The sequence below is a fragment of the Euprymna scolopes genome, chromosome 10 (assembly GCF_053919585.1).
Source record: "Euprymna scolopes isolate OS-2025 chromosome 10, ASM5391958v1, whole genome shotgun sequence".
Taxonomy (NCBI): domain Eukaryota; kingdom Metazoa; phylum Mollusca; class Cephalopoda; order Sepiida; family Sepiolidae; genus Euprymna; species Euprymna scolopes.
The window spans coordinates 11,857,015-11,864,938 of record NC_136491.1 but is presented as its reverse complement, the minus strand read 5'-3'; positions in this window follow the sequence as shown (position 1 = coordinate 11,864,938).

The following is a 7,924-nucleotide window of genomic DNA, read 5'->3' as shown; positions in this document are numbered from 1 at the left end:
AGTTCATCATATAACTATTCATAAATCTAAGATAGTTCATCATATAACTATTAATAAATCAAAGATCGTTAATCATATAACTATTAATAAATCTAAGATCGTTAATCATATAACTATTAATAAATCTAAGATAGTTCATCATATAACTATTAATAAATCTAAGAAAGCCAATCATATAACTATTAATAAATCTAAGATAGTTCATCATATAACTATTAATAAATCTAAGATAGTTCATCATATAACTATTAATAAATCTAAGATAGTTCATCATATAACTATTAATAAATCTAAGATCGTTAATCATATAACTATTAATAAATCTTAGATAGCCAATCATATAACTATTCATAAATCTAAGATAGTTCATCATATAACTATTCATAAATCTAAGATAGTTCATCATATAACTATTCATAAATCTAAGATAGTTCATCATATAACTATTAATAAATCTAAGATCGTTAATCATATAACTATTAATAAATCTAAGATCGTTAATCATATAACTATTCATAAATATAAGATAGTTCATCATATAACTATTAATAAATCTAAGATAGCCATTCATATTACTATTAATAAATCTAAGATAGTTCATCATATAACTATTAATAAATCTAAGATAGTTCATCATATAACTATTCATAAATCTAAGATAGTTCATCATATAACTATTAATAAATCTAAGATAGCCAATCATATAACTATTCATAAATCTAAGATAGTTCATCATATAACTATTAATAAATCTAAGATCGTTAATCATATAGCTATTAATAAATCCAAGATAGTTCATCATATAACTATTAATAAATCTAAGATAGTTCATCATATAACTATTCATAAATCTAAGATAGTTAATCATATAATTATTCATAAATCTAAGATAGTTCATCATATAACTATTAATAAATCTAAGATAGCCAATCATATAACTATTCATAAATCTAAGATAGGTCATCATATAACTATTAATACATCTAAGATAGTTCATCATAGAAGTATTAATAAATCTAAGATAGTTCATCATATAACTATTCATAAATCTAAGATAGTTCATCATATAACTATTCATAAATCTAAGATAGTTCATCATATAACTATTCATAAATCTAAGATAGTTCATCATATAACTATTCATAAATCTAAGATAGTTCATCATATAACTATTAATAAATCTAAGATCGTTAATCATATAACTATTAATAAATCTAAGATAGTTCATCATATAACTATTAATAAATCTAAGATAGTTCATCATATAACTATTAATAAATCTAAGATAGTTCATCATATAACTATTAATAAATCTAAGATAGTTCATCATATAACTATTAATAAATCTAAGATAGTTCATCATATAACTATTCATAAATCTAAGATCGTTAATCATATAACTATTAATAAATCTAAGATAGTTCATCATATAACTATTAATAAATCTAAGATAGTTCATCATATAACTATCATTAAATCTAAGATAGTTCATCATATAACTATTAATAAATCTAAGATAGTTCATCATATAACTATTAATAAATCTAAGATAGTTCATCATATAACTATTAATAAATCTAAGATAAATCATCATATAACTATTAATAAATCCAAGATCGTTAATCATATAACTATTAATAAATCGTAGATCGTTAATCATATAACTATTAATAAATATAAGATAGTTCATCATATAACTATTAATAAATCTAAGATCGTTAATCATATAACTATTAATAAATCTAAGATAGTTCATCATATAACTATTCATAAATCTAAGATAGTTCATCATATAACTATTAATAAATCTAAGATAGTTCATCATATAACTATTAATAAATCTAAGATAGCCAATACTATAACTATTCATAAATCTAAGATAGTTCATCATATAACTATTAATAAATCTAAGATAGCCAATCATATAACTATTCATAAATCTAAGATAGTTCATCATATAACTATTAATAAATCTAAGATCGTTAATCATATAACTATTAATAAATCTAAGATAGTTCATCATATAACTATTCATAAATCTAAGATAGTTCATCATATAACTATTAATAAATCTAAGATAGTTCATCATATAACTATTAATAAATCTAAGATAGTTCATCATATAACTATTAATAAATCTAAGATAGTTTCTCATATAACTATTAATAAATCTAATATAGTTCATCATATAACTATTAATACATCCAAGATGGTTAATCATATAACTATAAATAAATCTAAGATAGCCAATCATATAACTATTAATAAATCTAAGATATTTCATCATATAACTATTAATAAATCTAAGATCGTTAATCATATAACTATTAATAAATCTAAGATAGTTCATCATATAACTATTCATAAATCTAAGATAGTTCATCATATAACTATTAATAAATCTAAGATAGTTCATCATATAACTATTCATAAATCTAAGATAGTTAATCATATAATTATTCATAAATCTAAGATAGTTCATCATATAACTATTAATAAATCTAAGATAGCCAATCATATAACTATTCATAAATCTAAGATAGGTCATCATATAACTATTAATACATCTAAGATAGTTCATCATAGAAGTATTAATAAATCTAAGATAGTTCATCATATAACTATTCATAAATCTAAGATAGTTCATCATATAACTATTCATAAATCTAAGATAGTTCATCATATAACTATTCATAAATCTAAGATAGTTCATCATATAACTATTCATAAATCTAAGATAGTTCATCATATAACTATTAATAAATCTAAGATCGTTAATCATATAACTATTAATAAATCTAAGATAGTTCATCATATAACTATTAATAAATCTAAGATAGTTCATCATATAACTATTAATAAATCTAAGATAGTTCATCATATAACTATTAATAAATCTAAGATAGTTCATCATATAACTATTAATAAATCTAAGATAGTTCATCATATAACTATTCATAAATCTAAGATCGTTAATCATATAACTATTAATAAATCTAAGATAGTTCATCATATAACTATTAATAAATCTAAGATAGTTCATCATATAACTATCATTAAATCTAAGATAGTTCATCATATAACTATTAATAAATCTAAGATAGTTCATCATATAACTATTAATAAATCTAAGATAGTTCATCATATAACTATTAATAAATCTAAGATAAATCATCATATAACTATTAATAAATCCAAGATCGTTAATCATATAACTATTAATAAATCGTAGATCGTTAATCATATAACTATTAATAAATATAAGATAGTTCATCATATAACTATTAATAAATCTAAGATCGTTAATCATATAACTATTAATAAATCTAAGATAGTTCATCATATAACTATTCATAAATCTAAGATAGTTCATCATATAACTATTAATAAATCTAAGATAGTTCATCATATAACTATTAATAAATCTAAGATAGCCAATACTATAACTATTCATAAATCTAAGATAGTTCATCATATAACTATTAATAAATCTAAGATAGCCAATCATATAACTATTCATAAATCTAAGATAGTTCATCATATAACTATTAATAAATCTAAGATCGTTAATCATATAACTATTAATAAATCTAAGATAGTTCATCATATAACTATTCATAAATCTAAGATAGTTCATCATATAACTATTAATAAATCTAAGATAGTTCATCATATAACTATTAATAAATCTAAGATAGTTCATCATATAACTATTAATAAATCTAAGATAGTTTCTCATATAACTATTAATAAATCTAATATAGTTCATCATATAACTATTAATACATCCAAGATGGTTAATCATATAACTATAAATAAATCTAAGATAGCCAATCATATAACTATTAATAAATCTAAGATATTTCATCATATAACTATTAATAAATCTAAGATCGTTAATCATATAACTATTAATAAATCTAAGATAGTTCATCATATAACTATTCATAAATCTAAGATAGTTCATCATATAACTATTAATAAATCTAAGATAGTTCATCATATAACTATTCATAAATCTAAGATAGTTCATCATATAACTATTCATAAATCTAAGATAGTTCATCATATAACTATTCATAAATCTAAGATAGTTCATCATATAACTATAAATAACTCTAAGATAGCCAATCATATAACTATTAATAAATCTAAGATAGTTCATCATATAACTATTAATAAATCTAAGATAGTTCATCATATAACTATTAATAAATCTAAGATAGTTCATCATATAACTATTAATAAATCCAAGATCGTTAATCATAAAACTATAAATAAATCTAAGATAGCCAATCATATAACAATTAATAAATCTAAGATAGTTCATCATATAACTATTAATAAATCTAAGATGGTTAATCATATAACTATTAATAAATCTAAGATAGTTCATCATATAACTAATCATAAATCTAAGATAGTTCATCATATAACTATTAATAAATCTAAGATAGTTTATCATATAACTATTCATAAATCTAAGATAGTTCATCATATAACTATTCATAAATCTAAGATAGTTCATCATATAACTATTCATGAATCTAAGATAGTTCATTATATAACTATTAATAAATCTAAGATAGTTCATCATATAACTATTCATAAATCTAAGATAGTTCATCATATAACTATTCATAAATCTAAGATAGTTCATCATATAACTATTCATAAATCTTAGATCGTTAATCATATTACTATTAATAAATCTAAGATAGCCAATCATATAACTATTCATAAATCTAAGATAGTTCATCATATAACTATTCATAAATCTAAGATAGTTCATCATATAACTATTAATAAATCTAAGATAGTTCATCATATAACTATTCATAAATCTAAGATAGTTCATCATATAACTATTCATAAATCTAAGATCGTTAATCATATAACTATTAATAAATCCAAGATAGCCAATCATATAACTATTAATAAATCTAAGATAGTTCATCATATAACTATTCATAAATCTAAGATAGTTCATCATATAACTATTAATAAATCTAAGATAGTTCATCATATAACTATTGATAAATCTAAGATAGTTCATCATATAACTATTCATAAATCTATGATCGTTAATCATATAACTATTAATAAATCTAAGATAGTTCATCATATAACTATTCATAAATCTAAGATAGTTCATCATATAACTATTCATAAATCTAAGATAGTTCATCATATAACTATTAATAAATCTAAGATAGTTCATCATATAACTATTAATAAATCTAAGATAGTTCATCATATAACTATTCATAAATCTAAGATAGTTCATCATATAACTATTCATAAATCTAAGATCGTTAATCATATAACTATTAATAAATCTAAGATAGCCAATCATATAACTATTAATAAATCTAAGATAGTTCATCATATAACTATTCATAAATCTAAGAAAGTTCATCATATAACTATTCATAAATCTAAGATAGTTCATCATATAACTATTCATAAATCTAAGATCGTTAATCATATAACTATTAATAAATCTAAGATAGCCAATCATATAACTATTCATAAATCTAAGATAGTTCATCATATAACTATTGATAAATCTAAGATAGTTCATCATATAACTATTTATAAATCTAAGATAGTTCATCATATAACTATTCATAAATCTAAGATAGTTAATCATATAACTATTCATAAATCTAAGATCGTTAATCATATAACTATTAATAAATCTAAGATAGCCAATAATATAACTATTCATAAATCTAAGATAGTTCATCATATAACTATTCATAAATCTAAGATAGTTCATCATATAACTATTCATAAATCTAAGATAGTTCATCATATAACTATTAATAAATCTAAGATCGTTAATCATATAACTATTAATAAATCTAAGATAGTTCATCATATTACTATTAATAAATCTGAGATAGCCAATCATATAACTATTCATAAATCTAAGATAGTTCATCATATAACTATTAATAAATCTAAGATAGTTCATCATATAACTATTCATAAATCTAAGATAGTTCATCATATAACTATTCATAAATCCAAGATAGTTAATCATATAACTATTAATAAATCTAAGATAGTTCATCATATAACTATTAATAAATCTAAGATAGTTCATCATATAACTATTCATAAATCTAAGATAGTTCATCATGTAACTATTCATGAATCTAAGATCGTTAATCATATAACTATTAATAAATCTAAGATAGCCAATCATATAACTATTCATAAATCTAAGATAGTTCATCATATAACTATTCATTAATCTAAGATAGTTCATCATATAACTATTCATAAATCTAAGATAGTTCATCATATAACTATTAATAAATCTAAGATCGTTAATCATATAACTATTAATAAATCTAAGATAGTTCATCATACAACTATTAATAAATCTAAGATAGCCAATCATATAACTATTCATAAATCTAAGATAGTTCATCATATAACTATTAATAAATCTAAGATAGTTCATCATATAACTATTCATAAATCTAAGATCGTTAATCATATAACTATTAATAAATCTAAGATAGTTCATCATATAACTATTCATAAATCTAAGATAGTTCATCATATAACTATTAATAAATCTAAGATAGTTCATCATATAACTATTAATAAATCTAAGATAGTTCATCATATAACTATTAATAAATCTAAGATAGTTTCTCATATAACTATTAATAAATCTAATATAGTTCATCATATAACTATTAATACATCCAAGATGGTTAATCATATAACTATAAATAAATCTAAGATAGCCAATCATATAACTATTAATAAATCTAAGATATTTCATCATATAACTATTAATAAATCTAAGATCGTTAATCATATAACTATTAATAAATCTAAGATAGTTCATCATATAACTATTCATAAATCTAAGATAGTTCATCATATAACTATTAATAAATCTAAGATAGTTCATCATATAACTATTCATAAATCTAAGATAGTTCATCATATAACTATTCATAAATCTAAGATAGTTCATCATATAACTATTCATAAATCTAAGATAGTTCATCATATAACTATAAATAACTCTAAGATAGCCAATCATATAACTATTAATAAATCTAAGATAGTTCATCATATAACTATTAATAAATCTAAGATAGTTCATCATATAACTATTAATAAATCTAAGATAGTTCATCATATAACTATTAATAAATCCAAGATCGTTAATCATAAAACTATAAATAAATCTAAGATAGCCAATCATATAACAATAATAAATCTAAGATAGTTCATCATATAACTATTAATAAATCTAAGATGGTTAATCATATAACTATTAATAAATCTAAGATAGTTCATCATATAACTAATCATAAATCTAAGATAGTTCATCATATAACTATTAATAAATTTAAGATAGTTTATCATATAACTATTCATAAATCTAAGATAGTTCATCATATAACTATTCATAAATCTAAGATAGTTCATCATATAACTATTCATGAATCTAAGATAGTTCATTATATAACTATTAATAAATCTAAGATAGTTCATCATATAACTATTCATAAATCTAAGATAGTTCATCATATAACTATTCATAAATCTAAGATAGTTCATCATATAACTATTCATAAATCTTAGATCGTTAATCATATTACTATTAATAAATCTAAGATAGCCAATCATATAACTATTCATAAATCTAAGATAGTTCATCATATAACTATTCATAAATCTAAGATAGTTCATCATATAACTATTAATAAATCTAAGATAGTTCATCATATAACTATTCATAAATCTAAGATAGTTCATCATATAACTATTCATAAATCTAAGATCGTTAATCATATAACTATTAATAAATCCAAGATAGCCAATCATATAACTATTAATAAATCTAAGATAGTTCATCATATAACTATTCATAAATCTAAGATAGTTC